The sequence below is a fragment of the Euprymna scolopes genome, chromosome 27 (genome assembly GCF_053919585.1).
Source record: "Euprymna scolopes isolate OS-2025 chromosome 27, ASM5391958v1, whole genome shotgun sequence".
Classification (NCBI taxonomy): domain Eukaryota; kingdom Metazoa; phylum Mollusca; class Cephalopoda; order Sepiida; family Sepiolidae; genus Euprymna; species Euprymna scolopes.
In genome coordinates, this window is record NC_136508.1 from 47,036,385 (window position 1) to 47,049,762 (window position 13,378).

A 13,378-nucleotide genomic window follows, 5' to 3' on the forward strand; every position below is an offset into this window, starting at 1 on the left:
CGTGATGCGGGGTTCGAATCGTTCGACTAGTATTAATCGTGACACCCTGCACTGAAGATTCCCGAAAGGATGAAACACTAGTGTCTGTAGGTATTTAATTATTATAGTAAAAAAATAATGTATATATATATATATATATATATATATATATATATATATATATATATATATATATACAGTGAGACAGAGAGAGAGAGAGAGAGAGAGAGAGAGAGAAGGAGAGAGATAAAATAGGATCTGAATTCACGAAATAGCAGATTACACAGCATGACCATGGATTGGATACAATTCATGGAATGTTTCCTAGCAGAACACTAGACGTCTCCTGGGATCAGAAAAAAACTTTGATTGATATATTTACTAGCATAATACCCGGTGTCGCCCGGGATTGTATTACATAGGTGGATATATGTACTAGCAGAATACTCGGGGTTGCCATGGATTGGATAAAAAAGGTGTATATGTAATAGCAAAATACCCAGCATCGCCCGGGATTGTATGGCATAGAACTAGCATGACATATGTACTAGAAGATTCCTTGGCACGGCCCAGGATTGGATACAATTCATTGAATGTTTCCTTGCAGAACACTCGGCGTCGCCTGGGATCAGAAAGAGATTGATTGATATATATACTAGACAAATACACGGTGTCGCCCGAGATTGTATTACATAGGTGGATATATGTACTAGCAGAATACCCGACGTAGCCTGGGATTGGATAAATAGTTGTATATGTACTAGCAAAATACTCAGCGTCGCCTGGGATTTTATGGCAGAGAACTAGCATGAAATATGTATTATCAGATTACGCGGCATCGCCAGGATTAGGATACAATTCATGGAATGTTTTCTAGCAGAACACTTGACGTCTCCTGGAATCAGAAAAAATTGGTTAATACATGTACTAGTTAAATACCCTGGGTCGCTTTGGATTGTATTACATAGGTGGATATATGTACAAGCAGAAGATGAGGCGTTGCGTGGGATGGGATTACATAGTTGTACATGTACTTGCAAAATACTCAGCGTCGCATGGGAGTTTATGATAGCACTAGCATGACATATGTATTAGCAGATTACGCGGCATAGCCCGGGATAGGATACAATTCATGGAATGTTTCTTAGCATAACACTCGGCATCGCCTAGATTAGAAACAATTCATTGATTTATGTACTAGCCAAATACCCTGCGTCGTCCGAGATTTTATTACATAGGTTGATATATGTACTAGCAGAATACCCTGGGCTTCCTGGGATTGGATAAAATAGGTGTATATGTACTAATAGATTACCCGGCATGGCCCGGAATTGGGTACAATTTATGGAATGTTTCATAGCAGAACACTTGGCGTAGCCTGGGATCGGAAAAATTGGCTGATATATGTACTAACCAAATACCCGACGTCGCCCGGGATTGGATTCGATAAGTGGATATATGTACTAGCAGAATATCTGGCGTAGCCTGGGATTGGATAAATAGGTGTATATGTACTAGCAGAATAACCGGCATCGCACGGGATTGGATAAAATAGGTGGATATGTACCAGCAGGATATCAAGCGTCGCCCGGAGTTGTATGAGACAGGTGGATATATGTACTATCAGACTAACCAGCATGGCCCGGGATTGGATAAAATTTATGAGGCAAAAATGCTTGTGTAATTGTTTCATATATGTATTTAAATTACCCGTCTTAGTGTAGGTAAAATTATTTTAAGTATGTGTTGTATATTACCCGTCCTTTCAAAGGTAAAATTATTTCATAGACATGCTGTAAGTTATCTACCCTAGATAAGATACAATTATTTCATACGTGTAATACCCGTCCTAGGAAGGTAAATATTATTTTGCTCGAAATAGTAAACTAAACGTAGGAATTAAAAATTCCTCTCTCGTAAGATTAACAAATATATTCAAAATCAAATACAATTTTTTCATTGTTTATATGGTCCCGAGCAACGCCGGGTAGTCCCGCTGGTTATGAATAAACTCTTGTACGGAATAGTGCAATTTTTTAAGTGATGTCATTCAATGACAAATCACTTAGGTGCATACCAGACTAGATGAATTATTGTCCTGGAATCCGATACGAGCAAGAGATAACACAGGGGAGAAAGGCAATGCCATCCTTTACTGGTCAATTGTGCAGAGGATATTTCATGTTATTTTTAATAAGTGTGATCATTACTAAAGTACGCGTATATCTATGTTCCTCATATGGAGATAAGATATCAGGCTAATTTAAGTATAATTGATTTGTGAGATTTTCTATTGGAGTAAAATCATATATATATATATATATATATATATATATATATATATATATATATAGAGAGAGAGAGAGAGAGAGAGAGAGAGAGAGATAGAGTTCTATATATAGTAATTTCTGTAGAAGCTCGATCCCTAAAAGAACAATAACTAAATATAAACAAAAAGCAAGTAACAGTTCAATTAGCTATATCTCATTAACAATTTATTCAAACCCTCTATAGACATAGGGCATTTCCATATTTGCATTAAGGGTGTAACTTGAATCTACTAAAGTATTCATCAAAACCGCTCCTTCAAGATTGCCTATTGTAACCAGGGTTAAAATAAAAAAACATAATGATATATATTTTCCTGACTTTATTAAATTCACACACACATACACACATATATATAATGTATATATAAATATAAATATATATATATGTGTGTGTGTGTGTGTGTGTGTGTGTGTGTGTGTGGGTGTGTGTGTGTATCTATTCCAGGTAAAAGAATATTCAAAAATTAAGAATAGTTGAGTTTTAACAAGGGTCGTTGATAGTGCTCAATCGAAGAGAACAAATTTTATTTTGTATTCATCTTTATGTAAATGCAATTACGTTAGCCTTGGTTTATATCAGCCATATCATATCTTCTCTCCTCCAAATTTTAAAATATCTCGAAGCTTTTTAATTTTTGTATTTTTATTTTTCTTGTCTGAAGGGAACAAATATGATCGAAACGGTATGCACATCGTAGCAATATATTACTACATTTACATAAAGGCTAATATATATATATATATATATATATATATATATATATATATATATATATATATATATATATATATATATATATGTGGGGGGGTGTATACAGCAATTGAAATGATTGTGAAATCCTAATTAACCAAAGGAACTTATCACGTTTTTGTCTACTTATCAAATTTAAATCATTCACTTACATGATTTTCCACCTTCACCCACAGTTATTCATGTATTCCCTTATTCATCGTATTAAGCATACTCATTCATTCATGTGTTTACTCTCTCTGCCACCATCCTCTCTCTCTCTCTCTCTCTACATCTCTCTCGATATCTCTCTTCCGCACATCACTCTATTTCACACTCTCTATTTCTCTCGTAACAATTGTACACCCTATATTTATTCACCTTAAATGCACTCATTCATCTTTACTGAATTGATTTACAGCCTTTTATTCTTCCGTGTCTATCGCCACTTTAATTTAGCCAGTAACCCTATTATTCGCCCTATATCTATGCAGACACATTTTCATTAGAACGGTATGACTCTCTTGAGAAAATTCACATTCCGCACGTCGCTAACTTATTCGCACATATTTCCTATAGAATGTGAGAGCATTGCTGGCGTGATTTCAAAGAGATTTTCTTTTAAAATTGTAAGCGGACATGTGATCAAAGTGAAAAAAACCCCACAGATATTTTCATGTATAATGGTTTAATTTATTTGCATTCATGTGTTTTTAAAAATGTTTGAACACTTATAATTGAGAAAAATAATCGATGAAAAAAATGTATTAGAAAAAATATTGTTTTTGCAAAAATAAAATAAATCTGATAATTCACAAACGAATTATTAATTAATTTATCGATCTTGAGTGTCCTATGGTATACCGACTCACATGTTTGCGTACTACTCCAGGCAGTAAATAACAATATAATATTATCCAAAGATAAATGATATAAATGCAAGAGAAACACATGTGTACTTGTCAATTTCATATTATTGTTTTTATTTAAAACAATATTTTTAATTAGCTATGATAATTAAAGAATTTACACATTAGCCATTTGATTTTCATCTTAGATATTGTCTAAAATCTGATTATGTTTTTAAATGAATTAAAATATATTCACACTTCGTATAAATGATCATCTTAACAGAGAAATTCCTCACAGGTCCTGGATATGACCTTAAACTCTATTCGATGGTGAAGCCCTAGCTTGTGTGCTTTGGAGGGTGTGGAGCCACCTTTTAATTGCCATTGCTCCAAGGTCCATTCTTACCCAGAATGTTAGGGTTAAATAGAAACTGCCTTGAAAAAAACAAAAACAAATATATTCTATTAAATTTTTTTCTTCAAACTCACTAGATTCGGCAGTAAATAACCTGAAAAAGATTGATATGCCGTTAAACAAAAATAACCAACAAACCAAAATTCCCTCACATATGAACCATCTTTCAACCTAGTTACATATGTATTTATTTTTTTTATCTTCACCAAATACACACTTCATGCGACCGCTTATGTTTTTTACAACTTATTTTTACAGAACCATATGGACCGAAGGGGCTACTATTTTAGAGCAATTCTAGAGAAGTTAGATATCCGTTCATACAACACTTGCACATCTGTATGACCGAACAGTTAGGGAAGAAGGTTTCCAGGGGGGATGGCAAAGTCTAGTAGATCGGGAGAAAAACAGCTATTAGTATAGAAGGCTTGCCTGCATCTACAGGGGGAAACTATAAAATTGTAGCCTTAGAAAAGAACGCATTATTCCATTTCCGTTAGACGAAAAACGGTTTTCTTTTCTTTCAGATCATTTACTTGTTAGCCAGCTGTGTACAAATCCCAAGAGCGTAAGAGCATTCTATCATGTCTAAAAGTAACACAAGAGCCGTTGTTCAACTCGTGTTCTCTACCGATCCAAGTTATGCAAACAGGTCCATTCCCAGCATACTCAAAATGCAAATCCAGACGTTTAAGAGCACAGCTCAATGAATTGGACGAATCACAGTTATAGTTTTGTGTTTGGGATCAAGTAAGGGCTACATCATGAAATCAACACCAAAGTGTACCTGGATTTGTTGAATAATGTGGTGATTCTCTGGTGCAATTATGTGGCCGCTGGCAGAGGCTGGGTGTAGCAGCAGAACGTGCTGCCAAACCACAAACCCAAATAGATCCAGGCATGTTTCCAGAAAGAGAGCTACAACTTTGTATACCTCTTTAACTGACCCATTCCTCCCCTCGTTTTATCATACGTTGAGAACATCACCAACATGACCTCCTATAACACCAAGGCCAGCCTGATTGCCTCCATCCGCCGAGTATTCACCGATCTCCTGCCGGTGCTTGTAGAAAGCCATGCCTCTAGTTCGGTCTCGTATCGAAGCGGTGATCGAGGCTTAAAGAGCTACATCAAATGGATATCAGCTCAGCTACATAATCAATTTATCAAAAGTGATTTTATCAATCAAAGTTTTAAAATAAAGCTGTAATGTTGTTTTCGTTATGGCGACACTTTTATGGTTACATCCTGTAAAAATCTCTACGGCGTAGTGGTAGGATGTTGACTCTTATCGGGTTAGCAGGTTGTATTTACGTCAGTAGGGGATATATGGTCTTGCAGTCGGTTTTGCTCCGTGTTTTCGGTTACTAAGCTCGAAGATCTCAGAAATAAAGGTGTTTCCTTACGGAACTCACACTGGTTCTCTATATAAGATACATAGATATTCGAATATTCCATTAAAGTTCTCCTTTTTGTTCCACACACAGAGTTAATACAGAAGTAAGGGACACAATGCTCTTCTCGTCAACTGACTCTTAAAATATGTTATAGTATACTTTTCTCACAATCAGGGCAATAATTTCTCATGTCTAGTTGAGTATTTAGCTTCATGCTATTTGTTGATGTTACCCAACTTTTTTTACGGGGAGGTCACCACTTATCAAGGCCCGGAGGCCACTTAAGGGTAAGGGTTATAATCAATGTGAGATTATTGTAGTAATCAATGTGATAGTATTGTACTAATAGTAAGTAATAGTGTTGTAGTAATAGTAAGTAATAGTATTGTAGCAATAATCAATGGGATACTATTGTAGTAATCATTAGTATTGGAGATTTGACAGAGTGTCTTAATGAGAGAGCGGTCTGTCAGGAATTTGTTCAGGTTGGACTTGAAGACATGCAATTTATACTCAGGTTGGAAACAGGCAAACGGAAGAGAGTTCCACAGACGTGCACTTCTGAGAAGGAAGCTCAGCTCATGGAATCTACGTTTGGATTTAGGCACAGATAAAGAGTGGGGAAAATTATTGACAAATGTTTCAGACAGACAGGTGTTTCTCGTGAAAGATTGGCGAGCGGGGACGAGAGATTGGAACTCAGACTAGCACTTGCCGTGGAAATAACGATAAAAAAAGACAGTGCCGCAACGTCTCTTCTGTGGGAGAGTGGCTGCAGGGAAGAGAAAAAGGCATCCTACACTAAGCTACGAAGTCTATTTTGTACTCTGTCAAGGCAGGATAGGTTGTTTTTAGCAGCTCCTTCCCAGATGTGGCAGCAGTTTTTCATCCTTTGACGTACTTGGCTTTAATACAGATAGAGAATTGCATCAGTTGTGAGATATCTTCTGGGGCTGTAAAAGGATCCCACCATTTTCCCAGCGTCCTTGGCAACAGACCTGATGTACGTGTTCCATTTCAGATCAGGAGTTAAGGTCAAACCCAAAAGCTTGTCAAAACATAGAGCCTCTCCAAGACGAGAGCCATCCATTTCAATTGATGCCAGATGGGGATCAGAGCGTTGATGATGTAAAGATAGCAGCTTCGTTTTGGATACATTAAAGGTAACCAGCAACCTTTTCCCCCACTGTAATCAAGATCAGAAGAGAGAGAATTAGAAAAAAACCTTGTCATTTACGGTCGTTGATGTGTTGCCATAGATCATCGTTTCATCAGCAAGTCTGTGCTTTAGGAGATCATTGATGTAGATCAGGAAGAGAGTTGGACCCAGGATGGTCCCCTGAGGGACTCCAGCATTAATACTGTGGGCCTCTGATTTCTGCCCATCAACAACTACTCTTATGAACCTATCGGAGAGAAATGATTTAATGATTGAGAAAAAATTACCAGTGATACTGTAGCTGGAAATCTCGTGAAGTAGGCCCTTATGCTATACCTTATCGAGCAATTGCACGGGAAAGGAAGTCTTTGTCAGGATATTTACTAATCCTATGAGATATAACTGTTAGCACATCTGCTGTAGATCTTGCAGAGCGGAAACCATATTGCCTGTCACTAAGAAGGTTGTGTGTTCTGAGGTGGTTTACTACTTCTCTATTTAATATAGATTCCGGCTGCTTATTAATGAAGCACAGGGGATTATTGGTCTGTACTGAGATTGAGTTGATTTATCGCCTGAATTCTTAAATTCAGGGCATACTGATGAGGTGTTCCAGAGTGTTGGAAAGCACTTCTCCTTAAGGCAACTCCTAAATAAGTATGGGGGCAAGTTCTGGTTGGAGCTTTTTCAGCACTATAACTGGAATGCCGTCAGGGCCAGTTGCTTTACGGAAATCAAGGACCTCACGCAGAGATATTTGTATGTTGCATAGCGTGTTGTCTGTTATAAGGGGAAATACGGGGAGTTGGTGACTTTAATCGCATGGGATAAGATTTGGCTGCAAAGTTCGTGGCAAATAGTTTGGCCTTATCTGATGCTGACGAGATTACCACAGGTCCATTGATGATGGTTTAGATAGAACGCACGAATCTGTTCAGGATCCTCTTTGCTATTTGCCAAAACTGATGGGAACAAAGCCTCTGCTCAGCTACTTTTTATTTAACGGACTGAGCATATAGTTATCTTGCATCTTTATTACTCTTTTACAGTGGCTGCTGGCAGTCTTGAAAGCAACTTTAGACTCAATAGATCTATTACGTAGGTAGCTATGCAAAAAATGATTTCGGTGCGCGATGGGAGCAGCACATTCTGGGGAGAACCATATCTAGCTGTTAGGTTTTTGTTGGAATTTTTGGGATGGTATGAATCGGTCTATGCCGACAATTAACCATTCGGTCAGGTCTGATACTATAGAGGACACATCCTTTTTAAACATGGAATGCAGAGGTAGATCATATATGAATGTACCGAATCTATCCCAGTCAGCCGTATAGTACCGATATACAGTGCGGTGAAGGGGTACGTCTGAAGTTTTTATCTTAACTGATACAACAGATTGGTCGGAGGATCCCAAAGGAGATAGAACGGAACATGAGCATAGCTCAGGGAGAGTTGTGAGGACAAGTTCTAAAAAGCTTGCATACTGACCGGTATTCTCGGGCGCACGGGTGAGTTCGTGAACAATCTGAATGAGATCATAGGCAATGGCAAAAGCATGACAGAACCGCCCATCGTCATCGGTCTTATTTGAGTGTGTCAGCCATTCAACATTATGGACATTGAAGTCACCGCAAATGTGAATGTTAACCGAAGGATGAGCAGACAGGATGTGGTCAATTTTCTCAGATATGCTCTTAATGATCGTAACCCCACTGTTGTGGGGCGATAGAGGACTAATATAAATACAGTGGTGTAAGCTAGTGCAACCCGGAAGCACATATAAGGTAAATTAGGGTCATCTCTGGAGATATCCCTACCACATGGAAAGCCATCTTTAATGTAGGCACATATTCCATGCTCATGGCGATGTTGCGGGTCAGATTTAGATGTTAAGATGTTTAGTTGTTGTTTGAGAAGGTGCATCTTTCCTCGCAAAAATTCAGAGTGGGTTAGCTATATAGGGGAGATTTATTTGAGTGACGAATATAATGTCATTTTTAATATTTAGCCAGGGCTTATATGTAGAAAAATTACTCTCATGTCAGGCTGTCCTGACAAACGCTTGTGCATGGAATATGGTCTAGTAGGTTTTTAAAGGAATGTGTGTATAAAACGTTTATCGTCACACTGTTTACTAACCATCTAATACATTTTCTGAACATATGCCGGTTAAAATGTTTTGTTCTTCTGCATCCCAATTTACGAAATTCCAGCCAATATGTGTGGCCTTAATTAAAGGAGCCATTACTTGTTAGGTTTGTTTACAACGTTATTAGTATATATTTTTAGTCACTCCACAAAAGGATAGTGGACCTATAAATTTCTTTTTGTCCTTTTTTTGTTCGTCTATTTGTATGCCCGCACTTTTCTCAATAACTACGCCTTAAAATTGTTTGAAATTTTGCAAAAGCATTAAACATGATATGAGTAAAAATGTAACAATATATTTTCCGGGAAAACTCCGATTGCCTCCCTATATAGTGCCTTTCGGGTTACAATAGGTAAAATTGACACTTTTGTACTTATTAAAATAATTGAAGCCTTGGATTTTTATAAAACTTTCTGAAAACTTGTAACTAACTAATTTCTATATAATGTTGTTTGTCTAATACTTCGCGATAACTCTTGGGTGTGCACCAGGTGCTTTTTAGGGCAAATAAAAGCACTCTATTTTTGGGACTATTTTACCACATTTGTCCAATATTTTCTGTGTATGTCTATTTAGCAGTTTTGCATGGTGCTGAACTCAAATTTGAATATTTTAAGGCTTTGGGGAGTTTAGGGCTTAATGGAAGTGGAAAATGATAGAAATTGTAATTTCTTTTTTTGCATTGAACAAAACTGAAATTGACATTAAAGCCTAAAATTGCACCGTTTGTTTATTTTTAGATGGATTTGCCCTTCCCTGGGGACTTTTGTGGCCAAATATCAGGGTCATATACTGAGCTTAGCCATGTTTTATGCATCGTTCACTGTGCACTTACGGAGGACCGTATAAACTTTACTTCTACAACTTAAAACCAATAGTTGCTTGCTTAAGTTTTATCTCTAGCCATAAATGTTTTTAGTATGATATAATTGTAATTTCGTATTCTAAGATATATAACAAACAACAATAATGAAAACAGCTGAAATATTAAGGAAAACCCTCGAATGTGGAGACTAACACACACGAACCACAAGTGCAAACCAGACAAAATGCTAAAGAGATAAAACATGAAGCGCTACATGGAAGCAAGAACATTGAAGCTGCATATCTATAAGTTCTCTAACCCCATGTAAATCCCCCTATTAATACATCACTGTCGCCTCCTTCCCCCCACAAGTGAGACCGACTAGCCAAGTAGTCAAGGCGAAAGGAAAGACCGAGGAGTGAGCACTGACCAGACCTCCACTGTACAAGTGCGAAGAGAACTGGAACATGGGAAGCTTATTGCCACTCAAATTCCAGTAAAGACAAATGACCACTGCCAACGAGAAATCACTGATAAGCAGCTGTTGTGATAATGCAATTTTATTTGTAAATATCGAAAGGGGTGGAGAGTACTGAAAAATATGAGGAGACTTGTTGTCAGTTAGCTTCCTGGGTACACCGCAGGCTATATTCAATGAGATCTTTGATGACCTGTGTGAAAGCACTTTATGAGCAAATAATAATAATAATAATAATAATAATAATAATAATAATAATAATAATAATAATACATTTTACATTGGCTTTTACGCATTATTATAAATAAATGTATTTAAATTAAAAAAAACAAACTTAACTTGGCAAATATGCAAATTCTTTGACGAATCAATTGTACCCACTAATCATTGATGTGTTTTCTCATTTCTTTTTTAATCTAAGAGGTAATATTCGCCATTAAAACATGAATAAAATAAATCATGATAGTAAAATAAAAATCGAACAACGAAGATCATATAATTCATTCTTTCGTACAACGGGAACCTTAATTTTCCACTCCTTGTAATTGTCGTATTTTGCATAAATATTAAATTTATGTACTTGAACGTGATAACAGACAAGGCCTTTCAAGCAATTGTCGAAGTAGTTATTACATTAACATTTTAAAGGCGATCGAAGTTAAAATACATTTTTTCCGCATTTGATTAATTTCAAGAGTTGCATAATAACATACAAAAATACATCAACATAGACAAACCAAGGTTTTCCACGGAATCATGTCAACAGTAAAGCATACATTTTCTACAGATTTCTTTTACATAGAAGAATCTTATGCACACATGCATATATATATATATATATATATATATATATATATATATATATGTATATATATATATATATTATAGTGCATATTATATACGGCATAATCACGTTGACACATCGGTTCCCGTCAGATCACCGAAGTTAAGCAACATTGAACCTGGTCATTACTAAAATGTGTGACCAATTTGGGAAGTCCAGGTGCTGTATGTAGGAGGTCGTCAACCCTCCCTGCAAAACAGTTGCAAAAAACCTAACGTCGTCGTCTCCCCTAAGGGGGATATACATGCGACTGGGACCGCTTGTGAATTTCATACTCCCATGAAACTTCCTCCTCTGGAGGAAGCCGGTAAAACCCTGAATATGGTTGGTGCTGACTGCGCACACACGTATATGTATATGTATATGTATGCATATAAATGCACATATATATGAATGTACACACACACACACACACACACACATATATATATATATATATATACATACATAAGCTACGTTAATAAATATAAGAGCAAATATGTATGAACATAAATGAAAATAAATATTAATATTTACTTGTGTATATGAACATGAACACAGTTATATACATACATGTAATTATATATACACACATATATACAATTACATATTACTATTCTCACATCCTGTGCATATTGTATGCATGCACATGTGTATAAATTTATATATATATATATATATATATATATATATATATATATATATATATATATAAGAGCAAACATGTATGAACATATATGCAAAAAATTATTAATATTTACGTGTGTATATGGTCATGCACACAGTTATATACATACATGTGTATTTATATACAAACATATGTATAATTGCATGCCACTATTCTCGCATTCAGTGCATATTGTACACATCAGCTGTCTAACAATTATGATATTTAACAAGACTTATCCGTTGATGACGCTTACTGTAACGATCGGCTTGATATTATGGTATTAATAGACCGCTTTATAGCCTCGAAAAAGTTCCAGCAAAAACCTAATAGCCAGCCATGTTTCTCTCCAGAATGTGCTGCTGCCATTGCGCACAGAAATCACTTTCTCCATTGATTCTAACGTAAACGATGTATGGAGACTAAAGCCGCTTTCAGAACTAGCAGCAACATTTGTAAGAAAGTAATAAAGAACGGAAGAGAGTTGTATGTTCAGTCCGTCAAGTCCAAAGTAGCTGCGCAGCGGCTTGGTTCGTCTGCTTTATCGTTATTTTCATGGAAAGTGTTCGACTGAACTTCAATCTATGGCCCCCTCGCCAAACTTTCACAAGAAACACTCGTCTAGCTGAAAACATTACTAATAATTCCCCCAACTCTTTACCTAGACCAAAACGGTGATTCCATGAACAATGTTTCTTTCTTAGAACTACATGCCTGTGGAATTGTCATCCGTTTTCTTGCTTTCCAACTTAATACAATATGGTTGTCTTCAAGTCCAATGTAAAAAGAGTCATTGATTAGCTGTTCCACTTAAGTTTACAAATTTACCAAATCTCCATTACTAACGATTACATTATTGTTCAATCAACTACTGTACACTCTTAACTGTTATCTCCGAGTGGTCTGTGGGCCTTGATAAGTGGTTATGCCTATGTAAAAATAATACAGTTTAGCTATGGACTAAATCCCTAGTCATTATAAAGTAATTAAATTGTTGTTATCTTTTTATATATCAGAAAAACTTCTAGGGAATATACATAGCTATATGCGTTTGCATTCATATTTATGTATAAAACAATAACATACAAATAATAAATGAATTGATATAGATAACAATAAAAGAATAATCCTTGTAAGAAAATTGTTCAAGTCACATAAATCTTGTCAAGTCACATAAATCTTGCAGGAAAATTGAAAAATAAAACACTTCAAAAATTTACGTATAAATTAGATTGTGCATATTTGTGTCTGTTTCATGTTAACTATATTATACTTTCTTTTTGTTCGTGTCGACTATTGTCTGAAGATATAAGTAAATACGGCTTTTCAAATTTCAGATAACTATTTTAAGTCTTAATATGATTTTTTTTAATTTTTATTTATAATTGTGTATATTTGGTGTGCCGTTTTCTGTTTTGTCTTAATTATTGTATCATTTTATTCCATATATTTGAGTTAATAAATACGAGTCTATTAGGGTATTTTCCTTCCTTAACATTGTGATTGGATAGCTAAGCCATAGATATCGTCTTGCAGGGCCATTTGAGAAAGACGTCAAAAACCGAAATTAAATAGGGTATAAGAAGTACCTAAAT